The sequence below is a fragment of the Heloderma suspectum genome, chromosome 1 (genome assembly GCF_057233095.1).
Source record: "Heloderma suspectum isolate Gila_16-S chromosome 1, 16-S_ref, whole genome shotgun sequence".
In the NCBI taxonomy this organism is placed as follows: Eukaryota; Metazoa; Chordata; class Lepidosauria; order Squamata; family Helodermatidae; genus Heloderma; species Heloderma suspectum.
In genome coordinates, this window is record NC_139458.1 from 360,480,917 (window position 1) to 360,499,929 (window position 19,013).

General features: G+C 44.3%; 1 protein-coding gene across 1 annotated transcript in view; it reads right to left on the reverse strand.

The window, feature by feature from the left end:
* FRMD1 (FERM domain containing 1) overlaps positions 1-18,752 on the reverse strand; it is a 59,590-nt gene extending 40,838 nt beyond the window's left edge. The window contains exon 1 of the mRNA XM_084832116.1: positions 18,346-18,752. The gene's annotated coding sequence lies outside the window, so the exon portion shown is untranslated. The remainder of the gene's footprint in view (positions 1-18,345) is intronic.
* Between the last annotated feature and the right edge of the window lie 261 nt (positions 18,753-19,013).

Genomic DNA, 19,013 nt, shown 5'->3' on the forward strand with positions numbered 1-19,013 from the left:
TGTTATTAGACTATGTATGCACCTTGACTGTAGTTAATGCTCTGATTGGATCAGAAGAATACACTGGTGCTTGAGGTTTGGGCTCCAACTGCCCCTAAAGCTTCAGTTAGCTTATGCTCCACCAAAGCTCCAAGAAAGAGGAAAAGAGGGGAGTCTCTCTACTTTCCCTTCATACGACATCTGCTCAGATAGGTGGGAAGAAGTGACCTGACTTCAATCTTTCCAACTCTGGTGAAACTCAGGGGTGGGAGGAGGAAGAGAATTTATCACTGCATTTTCTTTTCCCTCTCTCTAATCCACCCCAATGAAAGCATAGAGGAAAGTTCAGTAATGTCCTCTGTATAATCACCACACACTCCTTCTCCAAAGCCTACTTCACCGTGTGTATGAATGGTATTGCACCTCTGTACTTTTCTTCTACCAAACTGACCAGGGGAGGAGATTGCTCTGAAATGCAACCTCTTTCACAGGGTTCCTCTGTCCAATTTTGGGCAATTCCACCTTCCCGCTGCAGTCTCCCACAACATGGTGTTCTGGTGAGGCACTGGGTGCATGGCTGGGGCTAAGGGTGTTGCAGAGGGAAGGAGGGGATGGTAACGCCTCCATCCACAAACTTCCATCTTAGGATCCAAACCACTATCTCTCAGTTTAACCTACCTCACAGGGTTGTTGTAAGGATAAAATGGAATAACTGGATGTGCACCACCCTGAGCTCCTTTGGGAGGATAAATAGACACAAACATGAAACATAAATACAATGTTAACTAAATAGCAGGCAAGTTATGCAAAAATAATAATAATTGTGGGATAACTCATGCAATGCAGTAGTCAAATGCCTAATATAAGACCAAAAATACCATTATCATTTAACATGGTATACAATACATGTAGTTCATTAAAAAAAAAAACTAACTTAATAGCACAGTAAGATAAACAACAGAGCAGGTTTGCGCAATTGGATTGTGAACCTGGAAACAATGCACACGTGTTTATCTCAAGATGGGTTTAGACTGTCCATATGCCATGGTTTTGTTTATCTTAGATTCTGACTTCTTAACCTCAATTAAACCCTAAAAGCCCAGCCAAGGTATTGCAGAAGAATTAATAAGAACTGAAGGCACTTGTCTCTCTCTAAGGCACTTTTGTTGTTACACTGTGTGTATGTTTAAATTACTTCAGGTTTTAGCTTCCAGGAAAGTGTATGTCAAAAGTTAACTGCCCTGTCAGGGACCAATTTAAATTTCCTCAGAAACAAAACACCTTTCTTATGTTTCTTAAGTGTCAGTAGCCGTCTTGGCAGTATTCCTCTGAAACCCACGTCCTGGTGAACAGGAGGAGGAGGGTGCTACTGCACTCATGTCCTACTTGTGGGCTTCCCAGAGGCATCTGGTTGGCCACTGTGGGAACAGAATGCTGGAGTAAATGGGTCTTTGGTAGGGGATTGCACCCTTAAGCTTGCTTCACACAAGCTAACATATAGGTGTTATCTGGGACTGGTCAGATGGAGCGTATTACTTTATGATCTCCATTGTTGCCTACTCATTTCTGAGCCCAATTCAAAGTGTTGTCTCTTAACTTTAAAGCCCTAAATAGCTTGGGACCTGGGGTCCTGAAGGACCTTCTCCTCCCACATGTGTCCTTCCATACACTCCATTCAACCTTGGAGGTCCATCTCTGAGTCGTCCCCCCTCCCCCCATCAACTGAGGTTCATCAGACAGGCACAAGGGGAAGATTTGGGGCTGTGGCCCCAACACTCTAGAATGGTCTCCCTGCAGAGGCCTCCTCACTATATGCTTACTGGCACCAGGTAGCTGTTGGGGGAGGCTGAACCAATAATCTCTTCTGATTGCTGATTCTATTATTGTAGTATTTTATTATGTTGTTTCCATTGACTTGATTAATTTGTATTCCTATCCTGCTAGCTACTTTGAGCTCTCTAGTGGAAGAAAAACAGGATAGAATGTTAACATTAAAAAAACACACACACACCACAAAAAGATCCTGTTTTCATCAATAAAAGATATTGGGTGCAATTCACTTGCAATGTCTTTAAATGCATTATTTATTTATTTTTAATATTTTACAGTAACGCTCTGTAAAAGGCAACCCTGCAAGACAAGAGTATTGGATTCCTCACATTGAATTGAATCACACCCAAATAATTGCAGAGATGTATTTAAGGGTTGTCCTCTTTTATCCTCTTTTTTGGAGATTCATAAGTGGCCACATTCATATCAATGGTAACATGGCTATTTGGGGGTTGCTATTTGTAGCTAGGGAGCTGAATACATGATAGCAAGCTGTGCATATACAATGCATATGATTCTGCCAAACACATGGCTCTTTGGGGAGCCCTTCAGCTGAGGGATAGCACTGCTTGAGCAGTCGCCCAACCAGCTTTCTACATCCAACCCGTCCATTCCATTTTATGATGTCATAAAACTGAGAGCTATGGAATGGGTGCAACATCTGTAAACAGTGTCATAGGTGACATGGTACAGCCCAAGCTACAAAACTCCATGGAAGAGTGAGTGTTTTGCCACGTGAAAGGCTGCTATATGACTAAGTAGTCTTTGTCAAGTATGTGCTGGGTTGCCCTAAAGCCTACAAACCAATTGGTCGTCTTCAGTGTCAGTCCAAAGAAGGCACATAAATCTTCTGGATAAGGACACACCACAGTTCAACTATGGGCATAAAGAGAAATCACATATTAGACATTCCTATTTCAAGAACTATTTTTAACTTTAGGTTTGCACACTCTTCAGTTCAATGGACTACTGTTCTGGGCTCAGGGTGCAGCACAGTGGATGGAGTTGGATGTGAAAGATGCTATTCTAAAGTGCTGCTTTGCCAAAAGCCTACCTTACAAGGTTGTTGTGAGAATAAAGTACAGTAACTCTATGAGTGGGATAAAAATGTGAAAAATGATTTGCTGGATGGTTTTGGACCAGTCATTCTCAGACCAATAAATTAATGTTCAGGGGGTGGCCATTTACTCCTACTTGACTCAACTGAGCTCCCATATTCCTTCCCCTGGTCATTTCAGACAAGTTCTACAGAAATGATAAATAAGTATGGGAGGGAAGGTGAGAGATGGTACATTTTCCCCAATGTAGAAGAAAACTGGAAGAGGAAAGTCTCCTCCCATTAAAAGACATATAAAAACATACAATTAAAAATAATGAGGAAAATTATCAGGATTTCTAGATTCTCATCCTGACAGGCATGTTCACTGCTAAAACTGGAAGAGGATGTCTTTGTTGTTTTTTGTTATTGCTATTCAAGAACTTGTGTACTGGCAGAGAACTTTCATCATGACAGTGACTGGCAGGAAATGAATGGGCAGCATGTAATACAGAAACAGTCTTTTAGATTTAAGATGGCAATCCTAAACACACTTCATGGAGTAAGCACCATTGAACACAGTTCAATGAACAGGTATAGGATGGTGCTGCTCTTTATGCTTGGGAAGTCTCTTCCCAGAAATGTCTAGTGCTTCAGCATTTCACAACAAACACCAAAGAGCTGCCAACATACTATTTTAGTAAAAAGTTCAAAAAGCATCATTGCTATCATCATCCACAAAAGTAACAAATTCCTGACAACCCCATAACAGGATTTAAAAAAAAAAAAAATCTGGAAGAATATTGGCAAAAAACGATATGTAGTGTGCTGATTTTAATATTAGATTTGTGACTTTATAACTTCTTGGATTTTGGTTATGCTATAGTTTAGTATATAATATTGAATGAATGGTTACAGCTGATTCAAACAAAACCACTTGTATACTCTGTAATTATTTAAAGCCAAGCTTTCTTTTATTATTAATTTTGTGATATTACTCTTTTTGGTTTTGTACTGTTTCTTCCTTTTTATTATAAGTTTATTCATAAAATAAAGTAGCAAGAAAAAAGGCAAAGTACTGCAGGACAATAGGGTCAAGAAGGCACATCTCTTATGTCTTGTAGTGTTCTGATGCTCTGCAATAAAGGATGAATGTGCAGGCCAGGGATGGGCAACATGCGGCCCTCCAGATGTTTTGGCCTACAACTCCCATCACCCCTAGCCAGAATAGCTAATGGTGAGGGTTGCTGGGAGTTACTGGCCAAAACATCTGGAACCTGCCCACCTCGATGTAGGCAAAGTCATTCATCCCTTATACCAGAGCATCACAGCGGTATAAGAAAAAAAAAGATGCTCCTTCTATGATCCATGGCTTCAGCAGTGACCTTTAGTTTTAAATATTTTTGGATAACTCTACCGCTAAAAGACATACAGCCTAATCCTAAGCATGTTTAATTGGAAGTATGTCTCACTGGGGTTTCTCCAGTGCAGTGCAATCCTATGTTTGTTTACTCAGAAGTGAGTCCCACAGTGTTCAATGGGGCTGACCAAGGTAAGTGTGCCTAGGACTGTAGAAGGCTGCTCGAGGAATGTTATTTTTTCTAACCAGAGGTGTTCAAATTATTTTCTTGGAATGAAAAAAACCACACCTTGAACCAATGTATGGTCTGGCAGAACTTTATTGCTGTCAAAACACACTGTCTTTAAAATTAATACTATCTCCACTTCTCCTTCATGGTCTTCTATAGATCATTTCATTCTACTCAAAAGCAACATAGCACAAAGCAGGGTTGGAAAGAACTGGAAGATAACTGGTGGCGAACACAGATGACAGAACTGATGCCACACCTGAGATAGAAGCAGAAAAGGTCATTTCCATCACAGCTTCAAAACAACTAATTCCCATGTAAATTCAATGAATAGGTTCCCACGCATCCCAGTTCTGTCAGTTGTCCAGATCTCAGCTAGGAATTGCATGAGAAACTGGTATCATACTTTTATTAGAAGGCATTCAAGCTACTCTGTATGATCGGAGCATTCATAAACAGTAGCACATCATTCTTCAAAATGTTCACAGAGCATGAGCATAAGAAGTCTGCCCCGAGGAATGAAATCCACAGACCTGACTATCACCATAATCATAATTTTATCTGGATTTGGCTTCAGCTGGTCAAGCTGCATCTGGTGCTTAACCAGTTCAGGCATTGGTTCACAGCAGGGACAGCCAACTCTGAACCACCCACATTTCATATTAACGCCCAGGTTCCAATAAGAATAATAGAATTATAGAATTGGAAATGACATTAGAGGTCATCTGGTCAACCCCCTGCTCAATACAGGCTGTACAATGCACGTTACAATTACCGCATCCCTGAAAGATGGCTGTCCAGCTTCTGCTTAAATATCTCCAGCAAAGGTACCTCTTCAATCAGCCTCTACATGAGGGGTGGGGAACCTCAGGCCTGGGAGTAAAACTTGGCTCCCCTGGGGTCTGGCCCTCTAGGATTCCCCAGATGGCCATGCCCTTTCTCCTGACACCACCCCATTTCTCCCAGACACCAATTGTTTGGTGGTTTCTCAGCTTTTGTGCAGTTTTTACGCCATTCAAAAAGGTTGAAATGCCTTGTCTAAGGCTTCATGACTGCAGTAACAGTTTAAGCTTAAAAATGGTGTTTGGGGGTATTTGGCGTATTTGGGGTCCTTTTTCCTTTTCCTTTGGCTGCACCCACAACTGGAATGCACTCCCCCCCCCCAAAACTTGCCTGAAATTGAATTCAGCCCTCAGGCTAAAAGAGGTTCCCCACCCCTGCTCTAAACTGGTTGAATTCCAACAGACAGGTTTGTAGGTCTAGAATTATGGAAGACTAACAGCCCTTCGAATAGATAAGAGATAATTTCTCAAAATGTATCAATTGTATACCATTTGCACAAGAAACGTGGGGATCATCAAGAAAGAACCTTTGGGTAAAACTAATCTATCACCAGTCTGCTGGACCTTCCCTACCAGTGTGCAGGTCAGGTCAGGCCAGGAAACAGAGATAGGGTTGATGGGTGTCACTTGGTTTCCAGATAAAGGAGGGCACTGACAATTGCCAGCCCAAATCTGCCTGCATTATGTCAGTGATTCCCAAATGATGGATTAGAACTCTGAACTGGGTAGCCTCTGCAACCTATGACTAGCGATCAGCACAGTAAAACCAGGTGAAATAATGGCAGGTAATTTCAGGGTCAGAGAGTGGCACTTGCAGATCTGCTCTGAACCCCCCCCCCCACGCCGCCCCAAAGGACATAGGGTCCCATTGGTAAAATAAACAGAACCAGGGAATTTCAGAAGGATCAGGAATTTGAGGGAAAGATTTTAGGAGTCTTCCCGTTTTTCTTTTTTGGGTGCCATCAGGAAATAAGAACAGGCATCAGATATTATGGTTCTATTATTTATGTTCTGGACTGGAGAAAATGATTGTTTTGCTGGATGTCAGGTAGACACTCTGCCATACCTCTTCAACTTGCCCAGATTCATATATTCACCCACCTCCCAACAGTTCTATGTGCAGATGCTAAGCATATTAAGACATAGGGTTGGTGTTTTTTCAGGAAGCAAGGGATGCCATTAATCTTCCCTTTCCGGCACCACTTGGTGCTTTCAGTCAACACAAGCTAACCTGTGCTGCATTAGAGCCACCTTTGCTGAACTGATTAAGAAAGGATTGAGGACAGACTGGCATGCAGTCCCTAGGCCCAAACAAAAATACACCCAGAAACTGGATAGGCAGATCTGCTAGCCAATTGACTCCCTGTGACTGTATCTTACCTGCCATTTTGAGAGTTGTGGCTGCATAGAATCTATGTGGCTGGTACTGCAGATGTGGTAGTGAGTTGGATGGACAGATGAGCTTAATAGCAAGGATACTCTTAGAGGAGTGGACTAAGGCAGCCAGAAACATGTCCACATGCTAGCTGCTCCATGTGACAAACTATTCATGGGCATCTGCTTGCCATGCAGACCAGCTCTTCTTGTGTTGTTTTGTCTCCACATCACCAACAGCCATTCCTGCTGGCAGCTGTGGTGTGAGGGTGTGGAAACACACACACCATGAGTGTCAATCCACAAAGTGAGCTTGTACCCATAAATGGCTCATAGCGTGGAATGGTGCTGAATAGTCTTGAAACAGTATATCACAAGTAGGATCTGCAATAAAATGTTGCAGTGTGGAGTGCTCCTGTTCAGGGTTCTAGCCAGTCCTTTACCAACACACTCCATTCCATTCCCCTTCCCACCTGGTTTTCTTCCCCACCCCACCAACAGTCAGTCAGCATTCTGTGGCTACTGAGCATGATCAATCCGCACTGGGCTGGATTTGGGTTCCCCACCACCACCTTAGATACTTAGGTTTGTCCTTCTGCAAACCTTGGGTTTTTCATGAGCCTGTTGATACCTCTCTCTTGTGTGTAGATGGTGCCGTTCTGGCTACGCAAGGACCCATGCTTGGAGAAAGAGTTTGCTATTAGTATATATGATTCACTTATAAAGACCCTACAGGTTCAGTGCCATTTCTGTTGCTCTTACCTATGGGCCTTTTAAATAATTTTTTAGAGATTCCATGCCAATTTTGTTCTTTTTTGAAAGTACATTTCTACTTTCGGACATAAATTCTGAAAATATGACGATGGTATGTATTAAAATGGTCCAGCAGCAGAAAAACGGCATTCCTGTGACTGCAAATTATACAGAAATAGTTTCCATTATGCTGAACTACAATGTACAATTCATTACAGGCCCATTCATAGGTGTCAAGCCACACACCCCTAGTTTAAGTGCTGCGTGTATAGAGTTAATATTTTACATGGAAACATCGATTTAGAAGCGATACAGAGGATGACGGTTAAAGGCACATCACATATCTTTTTTAGAGATGTTCTGCCTGTTTAACTCTCAGATCTATACAAATATTTCTTACCTATGGAACTATGGATTGATTGCCTCCTCTGGTAATCACCCCATGACATAACAAATTGAGTTACAGACAGGGCAACTGATTCTCATTTCAGTTCACTGCTTTATCTCCAGGAAGCTCCTGGGCTCAATTTCTCTCCAGGATATACAGCTTATGAACACCGGTGTGATTTATAAGGTCATAGAAATCATAGAAATATAGGAAGTTGCTTTATACCAAGTCAGATCATTGCACCATCTAGCTCAGTAATGTCTATTCTGACTGGCAGTGGCTCTCCAGGGTTTCAGACAGTTTCCCAGCACTACTTGGAGATGACAGGGATTGAACCTGGGCCCTTTTGCATGCAAAACATGTGCTCTACCACTGAACTATGCCCCCTTGCGCACTTGAGGCTTAGATAACAGCAGCTACAATAAGTTCAAATGGATCTGGGTCCAGCACAAATAAGAGAGCACCTCCAAACTTTGAGAAGAGGGTCAGCGGTAGTATTTGACTATGCTGCAAGTAGAGGTTATTTCAGCCGCAGCATATCTAGCACCAGTTCCAGAAGGGAATTGCTTAGTGCAGAAAGCAACTAAAGGGGATGGAATCTATGGTTATTCTTGATTTCTGGTTGAAGTCTGTCTCTCACTGTTCTGTATAATGATAAAATTATGTAACATTCTTGTGTATAAAATGATCCATGGTGCGGAGAAAGTGGAGAGGGAGACTTTTTCTCCCTCTCATAATACTAGAACCATGGTTTTGAATAGAGGCTAAATAATGGGAGATTATGGACAGATAAAAGGAAGGACTTCTTTACAAAGTGCATAGTTAAACTATGGAATTCTCTACCACAAGATGTAGTGATGGTTGCCAGCCTCGAAGGCTGTAAAAGAGGATTAGTCTACTTCGACCCTGATGCTGGGAAAGATTGAAGGCAAAAGGAGAAGGGGACGGCAGAGGATGAGATGGCTAGATAGCATCACTGATGCAATGAATATGAATTTGAGCACACTCCGGGAAAGAACGGAGGACAGGAAGGCCTGGCGTGCTATGGTCCATGGGGTCACGAAGAGTCGGACATGACTTAATGACTGAACAACAACAACAACAACAACGCCATCAAAGGCTACTAGTCATAATGGCTATATATGACCTCCAATATCAGAGGAAGTATGACAGTGAATACTAGCTGCTAGAGAACATAAGCAGGGGGGTACTATTGTGCTCATGCCCTGCTTGTGGGCTTCCCATGGGCATCTGGCTGGCCACTATAGGATCAGAACGCTGGACTAGATAGGCCTCTGGTCCGATCCAACAGGGCTCTTCTTATGTTCTTATACTCATATCCTACCTGTAAGCAGCTGGGTAAGTCTGTCTGGCAAAGGGCTCCAAGCTGATCTGAGTGAACATGATATTGTTCAAGAGCGCTTGACATCAATGCAGCTGAACACTTGCAAAAGTAACAAAGACCCAGAGTGACATCAGAAGGCCTGAAATAACTGATCAGGTTTTTATTGGCTTTAGGGACATCCTTGGCAAGAATAGTATGAAAAATATAGTATAGGTCCTGCAGGAGCCATGTATATCTTAACTAGTAAGTTCCCAAATCTAAGCAGTGTTGAATAGGCATGGTATGTTGAACTACCTGACAGCAAGGGTAGTTTACTGTTGAAAAATTGAGCAGTTATTGTGAAATAATTGTGGGTGATCCCTTTATTATGACAAAGGTTCTTTGTTTCAGCATTGCAGATTTCAACAAGCATGAGATCTTCTACAGGCAGGACAAGCAGACAGAACAGAGGCAAAAGAGGTGGACAGAAGAGTAGATTCAACACTTATGGCCTGCTGTAAGAGTAAGCAAGAGCTTGAACATATGCAAGGCAGTCAGGTCCTTGGTGTGCATGTGTACCAGCATTCCCCAACCTGCTGCCCTCCAACTGGGATAGACTACAGCTCCCATCAGCCCTGCCCGCATGGCCAATAGTCAGGGATGATGGGAGTAGGAGGCCCCAGGTTCACCATTCCTGCAATATGACCTGGGGATGGATAGCCACATTGCCTTCACAGGTGGGTACTTCGCAGTCTCTGTGGAGAAATACAACTGCAGGAAATCAGTCCCCATAACCAACATCACTTGTGGCACCAGTGCACAGATAGCACACTTGGGAACAGCTTGGATGGTGGTGAGAAGGTTTCTTTCTCAGCTCACCACAAAGACAGTCCAACCCAGCTACCATGGCTTCAGTCTGTGAAGCAGCAGAACGCCTCATGCACCTTTCAAGATGCAGTGGTGACTTGGGGGGACTTGCCACGTTTCATCTGTCCAAGTTGAGCCAGCTAAGTGCAAAGGTCTGATTGCCAGCCCACCTTGGAAAAAGAAAGGGCACAGTGACCTAGAAGGCCATGGGCCTTTCTCTGTCCCTGTGTTCAGATGGCCCACCTCCACAATAGACTGAGCAAGGGGAGAAGGGAGAGGAGGAAAATATACTTGCCAAATATTGGCAGGTTTCAGCTCCCAGCTTTGGATTCTTGGTCAGGCTGGGTGATTGCAAGCACTAGACCAGGGATGGGAATGCGTGGACCTACAAATGTTGTTGGGCTGCAACTCCCATCAACCCTCACCATTGGCTATGCTGCATAAGGCTTACGGGAGATGCAGTCCAACAACATCTGGAAGGCCATATGTCCTCCACTCCTGGATTAGAATGGTAAGGAATGGTTACTTGACCTAGGCCTAATGAATAGGGCATGAGAGATAAATACAGTAAATAGAAAGATTCAGGGAGAAAGCTAGGCTGCAATCTTTCTCCCAGGTGTGCTAGTGTTCCATGTGCAGGTAATTTTTTTTAATGTGGGGGTAGACAGCACTCAAACACACAGCTCCCTTGTCTGCATTCTAAAGCAGTCACATGTGCTTTTTCTGAAGATTTGGAATTGGCTCTTATTATTGTGGTACGGCTGAATGTGCCGTGAAAGGAAGAGAAGAGCAAGCTGGGATTCATCCATATGTGAAAAAGATCAAATACAAAAGAGAGAGGGAGAAAGGGGCGGGGAGGGGAAGCTGTCTATAGCAGCCTTCCCAAACCAGGTGCCCTCCAGATGCATTGGACTACAACTCCCATCCTCCTGGGAGGATGCTGGGAGTTGCAGTCCAATACATCTGGAAAGCCTCAGGTTGAGGAAGGCCGGTCAATAGCCAATCATAGTTTGAATAGGGCTTTTCGGCTACCCCTCTCTCTTTCCCCATCTGTCCCTCTTATGCAGTAGCGCAACAGAAAAAATAAAATAAAATAGTATAACGGATCCAAATGGTAATCCAGGATGAAAGCATTTCAAAAGCCATTTCTGTGGAAACAGAATAACTGCCATCCCAGTGTGGAAAACAACATGGCAACTCACATTATCCTAAATTTAGTAGGAAGACCAGTATCAGACATGATGAACACATGCCAGGTCATAATCTTTTTTACCTAAGATGCTCTGAATGTTTATTAACAGTACAGCTTGCACTTGGTACAATTTAGCTTTTGAAGAGACAGGGACAAAAACCCATTTCAGGAGATTGTTTCATATCCCTTTTGAATGCCAAGGAACAAAACTATTATGCACCAGCCCAACCAAGCTTTCCTTAGCATCCCAAGTGATTCTTCTTAGTCAGAGAAATGCAAATGGGAAAAGCTTTATACTCCCAGATTAGGAAGGATATGTCTAGAATTATCCCTGACAAAGGAGATTCTTGTAAGAAATTCCATCTTCCCACCCCATTAGCCAGGAGAAAAGTCACCATTTTCTATACTGTATAACTGAGACTAGCTCCCTATGCATTCTGCCTAATTAACAGCACAGTCCTATACATTTTGCTCAGAAGGAAGTCCACTGAATTCAATGGCACTTACTTCCAGTTAGGTATCCTGTGCATCTGTCTGAAACCTTGCATACTCTTACACCAACATATGGATCTCCCTTTCTGCTTAGACTGACTTTTGATGGCTACAATCATCAGCAAGCAGGGCTGGGTTTTAATACCTGTATTTTTGCATAGCCTGATTAGATCTTAATTCGAATGCTAACAGGGAAGTGTGGAAAACGGCCTTCCAGTAGTTAGCATAATATTGCTTTCTCTGGTCAGTAATGGGAATGGTTACCATGGGACAAAAGCCAAGATTTCTGCTTCATACAAAGCTGCCTATTTTGTGCGCATGGCAAACGCTTCCTGAAGATTCCGCAGACCCCTTCACGTGACTGCCCCCATGGTCACATGACTCCTCGGCCCTGCCCCTGATATCCACGTGTTAAGCACGGACATCTGAAACAGAGAAGCCTACACATGTAGACTTCTATGCTTGTAGGCTTCCATTGGTGCTGGAACCTGATCACACAGAGGACTACATGCATAAGCTTTCTCTTCTCAGATGTCCATGCTCATTGTGTGGATGTTGGGGGCAGGGCTGGGGAGCCACACAACCTTGGATATGGGGCCAGTGGCACAGCCTGCTGCTCCTTTAATCGCAAGGAACCTCTTCACACAAGTAATGCATGAAAGGGGCTTGTATGAGGAAATTCTGTGGTGCTTAGAACTCCTTCTCTCGTTCTTCCATCCCAGCTCACAAACTCAAATTCCCAACTCAAATCTCAAATGCTTATCATTTAGCCAAAGGCTGTCACCAGTCATTACCATAAAAAGCGGGATAGCCTGTTCAGATATAATTACAATACAGCCAAACATAATCCTTTACTATGTCCAATATATATTCAGTATCTCTTACAACATATTATGGAGAGGACTAATGAAAAAATCAAGACACAAAATTTATTGAATACATAAAAACTAAAGGAACCCAAATAATTCCAAATATCTCCAGCAAGACATATTAGGAAACATACCTCTGATGTCAGAAGTATTAGCAAAAGAAAGCTCTGTCCATTTGTGATTGACACAACTATTAAATGTCCTCTATCCTCCTTCATTATTCCAAATCATACTGGCAATAAATCACATGAAATTCAATCCATTCCTTTTTTAATAGATAGAACTGCAACTAAAATAAGAACTAGCCAAATCAAGTATAATCCTATGTGTCTGATTCGTCAGCAAAAAGACCAATACATCGTCACCTACCAAATCCCTTTTGGTTCCCAACCACTTTGTTATAAACATCTGTCTAGTGGAACTATATAAACTACACAGCAACCCTCATCTCCAACTGAAACGAAGCCTAGGTATTGTATTTGCTGGCATTCATCCCTTGCCTCCGCATCTTCCTCCCCATCTTCCCTTTGTCCTGTCCGCAAACTACTGGTCATTGTCTAGATTTGGATGTAAGCTCTTCAGGGCAGGGAACTGCCTTTTGCTTATCCTATTCTGTAAGAACAGAAGAACCATGTTGGATCAAACCAAAGGCCTATCTAGTCCAGCATTCTGTTACCACAATGGCCAACAAGATGCCCATGAGAAGCCCACCAGAAGGTCATGAACACAATTACAGCACTCTCCTGCTCATGTTCTCCAGTAACTGATGGTCAGAGTGCTGGAGCTATGTAAACGAAACAACAGCAACAAGACATGTGTGCCTCCTGCCATCTTACCTAGCTAGCTGGTGCTGCTCAATGGTGAAGAGCATAGGCTATGAGATAAACACCCCATTTAGACCACAGTTCAACCATGAATTCACTGGATATACCCTTATGCAAAAAAAGGAAAGAAAGAAAAGAAAAGAAAAGAAAAGAAAAGAAGAGAGAGTGAGGCCAACCTCAAACAGGTGCCAAGGGAAAATATATTGACTTGCCCAAAGCGTTTTAAGAAAATCTTCACTGGAGCAACAACTGCAAGTTCTTGTATGGTGCAAGCATTTTCTTGCTACAGAAAAACTTGCAGTAATCACCCCTGACTAAGATTTTATCAAAACACCTTGGGCAACTGCATAAATCCTTCCTTGGCACCTGTTTGAGGTTTATCTCCTCTCTTCACTTATTGGTTATTTTGGAGCTGTCCTACTTTTTCTTTTCGCCTTACAGAAGCCACAGTCTCTTAGTTTCAACCTTGCCTTCCCACCTATCAAATATATGTGGGTAATAATACGGGCCTATCTTACAAGTTATTGGAAGGATAACTGAGAATATGTGACAGTCTTTGAGCAGGGGAAGGGGCTCCAATCTACGAAGCACACCGTGGTGGAGCTTGGAATGCCTAAAAGGGCCTTCTCCAACCTGGTGCCCTCCAGATGTGCTGAACTATGACAGCCAACATCCATGCTGACTGGGGGTGATGGGTGTTATACTCCAACACATCTGGACCTGGATGGTCTAGAAAATGTTGGTGTTCAGCAAGCCAGTGGGTAGAGACAAGTTCTTTTTCATCAGGCTACCCGCACATTTCCCTTTCAAAACCCCAGCAGGTGTGTCTGGAAAGATCCCATTCCTCCACCTAACCACAGCAAAACAGAATAGACAGACACAACCCCTCCACTCTTACCCCCATTTTGATTTGCTGTCAGTGCAAGTCTAGTCTACCGTATCAAAACCCTGAGCTGCCAGCAAACTTTAGGCTCATAGACAAAATGCATAAATCACTGGCAACCGTTGATGAGGACTGAAGAAGAGAGTGCTACATGTGCAGTTAAACTGATGTGTACTAGTGCCAACAATAAAACTCTCAAGAGAAATAGATTTTTACACTTAAAATATACTATGAAAATAGAGACTAATCACCAGACAGGTAATTCTGAAGATGAGACTAAACACCGTCTGACAGTTTTTGTACAGGTATTTACAGCCAGTTCCAGGGAAAGGTCTTTACTTGAGTCAGGGGCTTGTTTTAATCAGATAAGCAGCTTTCCTTGACCTGGTGCCCTCCAGATTTATTGCAATACAGCTCCCATCATCCCTGTCTGGGGACAATGGGACCTGTAATCCAACACATCTGAAGGGCACCAGGTTGGGGAAGGTTGGAATAAGATGATTATTCCAACCTATATATATAGCTGCAGACCAATTAGCTAAACTGTGGAAGGAAATGAACAAAGAAACCTTCCCATCATTAGAAAAAAAGAAGACATCACAATTTCCTCATATTTTGGCTTTCCACCTCCTGAAACACAACCATCACTAGCCCTATTCAGGAGTTCCCAAAGCCTGGTGATTAAACACATGAGGAGGGGAGCATGCTAGCCCTGCCCTCTCCATCATCACTCTCATCGCCCTCTGTAGAGGGTGTCTTAGTAAAGAGGAGTCTGTCTGTGGTGGCAGTGTTCAGGAAGGCATGGAGAGACCCCATGGACAGAGGAGGCTCTCCTCTTCACAAGGTCACCCTCCACGTGTAGAGGGTGATGAGAGGGATGATAGAAGGGACGGGGCTAGCATGCTCCCCTCTGCACGTATTTAATCACTAGGCTTCTAGAATGCCTGAATAAGGCTACTGTCTTATTGAGCTCGTAGATGGAATTCCGGATGTACCACTTTGGACTCTAGGTGGGGAGCTCCTATTTTTGAATGCTCCCCCATGCAAAAAACTAACATATCCTTCAACAGGGAAATTATTTAGCATAGTCCTCTCTATACTAATTTTACTGCATGCATTAATTTGCCTGCAGTCCAGATGTCCATCTCCTCGTGAGCCCCTTTCAGATGTTATTCAGAGAACACACAGAGAGGAAGCACGGCCACATGTTATGCCCCCCCCAACTTACTTACCACCACCACCCAGCTCTACATTTGACCTCCCCACTGGATTGCGCAGGGTTCCCAGTTGTGTGAATGAGCCAATGTAAATGCAGGTATTATTATTATTATTACTACTACTACTTAAATTTATGCATTGTTTCCCACTGCAAAAAGCAGTCTCATACACAATACAGAAATCCATGATTAACCTAACAGGAAAAACCAACCCCCCCCCCCCCCGATCAGTATGAACCATAATCAGCACAATAATACAAATAAAAATAAGTACCGTAAAAACATAATCTAAAAACAATACAATATGAAAAATGTTCATCCACAAATACACAAAAATCTCCCCTGGCTCACAGGCTAGAATGAACATCACAAAAGCTGCCCACAACCATCAGGCCATAACTCATGTCCAAACGCCTGGGAAAAGAAGGCTATGTTCCCTCTTCGGACTTTCCGCTGAATACACCGAGGTCAGGAGTGAGGCCAGTGCGGACAGCAATATCAGGAATTGCACCAGCGTGTCTGGCCTTACCTTCCCCTACACATGTTATGACTGTGTGGAGGAATAATTTCTGGAGGGGGCTAGTCTACCACCTCATTCTGCATCTGAGTGCTGATCCTTATGTAGCAAAGAGGGCACCATCCACACACAAGAGCGGGGTATCAACAGGCTTGGGGGATCCCGAGGTTTGCAGAAATACAAAAAAATCTTTAGGTCAGGGAATCTTTAGATCAGGGGGAAAATCCCGCTGGGGACATATCCAAATACAGCCCGATGAAAACTGAGCATGTTCTGTGGCCACAGAATTCTGCCTGACTGCTAGGTGCAGGGGAATTGGAATGGAACAACCGGGATGGGGCGGGGTGGGGGATGGAATGGAATAACCAGGCAGGGGGCATGATTGGCTGGCTGGAACCCTGAAGAGGAGCACTCCACTTGTACTTTTTGTCACAGGTCGCACTTGTGGTTCTTTTTTCAGACTGCTACAGCTCTGCCAATGATAATAATGATAGTAAGGGTGCAATCCTATGCATGTTTAGACAGAAGAAAGTCCTGCAACTCACAGCATTCCCCAGCCAGCATAGCATAGGACTGCGCCCTGGAGGGAGCAATCCTATGGCCACTAGTCAGCGGCTAGACAGCCATAGGATATCTGGTTTTCTGGGAATCAACCTTCCCCCCACTTCTGCACTGCCTCGGAGGCAGTGCGGAACAGCCCGTGCTCCATGGTCGTGAGAGGAGCACAGAGCGGCTGAAATGGGGCGTATCTGGGGGCGTTCCGGGGCAGGGAGGGTGGAAATGCCTGTATGACACATGTGTCATACAGCAGCCTCCTCCCCCGCTCTGCCCTCCTGCGGCTAGACAGCCGCAATCAGCTGTCTAGCCAAAAATGCAGGGCAGGAGAAGCGCGGAGGGAACAATCCCCTCCGTGCTTCTCCTGCTCTGCACTGGATAGGCGGTCGCCTCCGAGTTCGGAGGCGGCAATCTATCTGAATAGGATTGCGCCCTAAGTGGCTTAAGAGCTGGGTCAGGACTATTTCACATTCAGTATTTTTTCCTACAAGGTAAAAGAAAAAAGGCAAACACCATAAGGGGCGAAAATCATGCCACTGTTTATTTTGCCATGCAGATGTGTTAGGCAGACGCCACACATTCCCACTTCCAAAAATGCATACACATGCCAGAAAAGGCACTTCCCACATGATAATGTCCCATGTAGAGAAAATAGATATGATGCAGCCCTCAGACATATGCAATTACAGTTTCAGGGCTAGAGACGGGACCACAGTCTTCTGCTGAAACACTCATCTCTGGGTTAAAATGAACCCCCCTTAAAAGTACGTTTTCCTGCCAGATCTGAGAGTTTTTTTCTTTTTAAAGTTGTCTAATATATTGATTGGACAAGTGAGAAATTTCAAGTTTAGATACAATTTAAACGTTTCACTATTTAGACTGCAATCCAATACACTTATATGTTCTAAGTAGACATGTATAGGACTGCACATGCATAGGACTGCACTGTTAGTCCTGAAACTATAATACAAACCAAAAATGAGCAGAAAAGAACGGCCTCATCTCTATCGTAGAGTTGTCTAAAGTGATCTACATATTCAGCCATACACAAAATCAGAGGAAAAACAGCGAGGAGGCGGAATTATAGAGCGGAGAGGATTTGAAACTCATTCATCCGACTTGTGATACCGTCTAAATTCATTGGATCAGAACATTCCTGCAGGTTCATTAAGCCTAGAAAGACCAGCAGCGAAATTAAACATGGTTCTGAAACCCGACGGGGTTCTACCCAGCTGGTTCCTTTTTAGGCAAAGGCAGAGCAGAACTAAGCAATCTGCAGATCTCCCCAAGGAAACCTGGCTCTCGGAAGCTTCACCTCCACGCGAGGCAATCGCTGTGGGGATGCCGCGCATTCGAACAGCGAACATTCAAGATTAAGTGCCTGTTTAAACCTGTTGCTCGCTACGCAACTCTGAACATTGGGCACTGCAGAAAACACCTAGGGACAGAGACTAAACACCAAGGCAAGGCAAGGCAAGGCAAGGCAAGGCAAGGCAAGGCAAGGCAAGGCAAGGCAAGGCAAGGCAAGGCAAGGCAGCGTGCTAAAGCAGACGGAAGCCAAAACATCTTTAGTTCCATTCGGGAGCAACCCGCTGCACGTTTAGACAGAAATAAGTCCCACAGCTCCCAACGGTAGTACTTATTTCTGTCCAAACGTGCACACGATTACGCCCTTAGTTTCTCTTTTGCTAACGCTCGCTTTCGCGTAGCATCGTTCCAGCCTACTGCCGTCGGGGGCTACGAAACGTGAGCCAGATGATGGAGGTTGGAAGTCCAATCTGCAAAGAGGGGATCCGGTAACCAGCGGTACTTACAGCAAGATTCTGCCTGCAGCAACTAGCAAATGTGTGTGGGGGGATTTATTATTATTGTTACGTTTGCCCCGGATTCTGACAAGTGCAGCGGCTCCTTTTCCTTCGGAGATGGATCCGATCCTCGCGCTTTTCCCAACAGATCCGCCAACGGCACACACTCTACGGCTAGGTACCACCGTCACGCCACAAAGAGGGGTAGTGGTGGGGACGAAGGGGCTCGTCAGAAGACGGAGATTAGGAATCCAGAGGTCCCCTTCAAACTTGCCCCTCCTTGGGATGAAGGAGAAGCGGGAGAGTTCAGGCCCCTTGCGGTGCAAGAAACACGCCACTCCCGGGCGCTTCCTCCCTTCCACGATCCCGGCCCTGCGCTCGGCTTGTGGATCCTTCCAAGTCGACTGCTTGTAAACAGAGGAGGAAGCCGCTTTGTCGCCTTCTCAGTGGAACCCCACGTGGAGAGGCGGGGCTCGAGGTAACCTGGCTGGGGGGGGGGGGGGACGGAGCAGCCACCCGGTTCCCCGTCCTTGCAATGCGATTGGCCAAGCTGGGACAGGCTGAGGAGATCCCTTTAGCTGATTGGTGGCCTGGTTTGTCAGTTCAGGGCGGTCTTGTACATCCCGCGGGTGGTTGAGCTCAGTCCAGATCAAGTAATAATTTATCGACACGTGTAA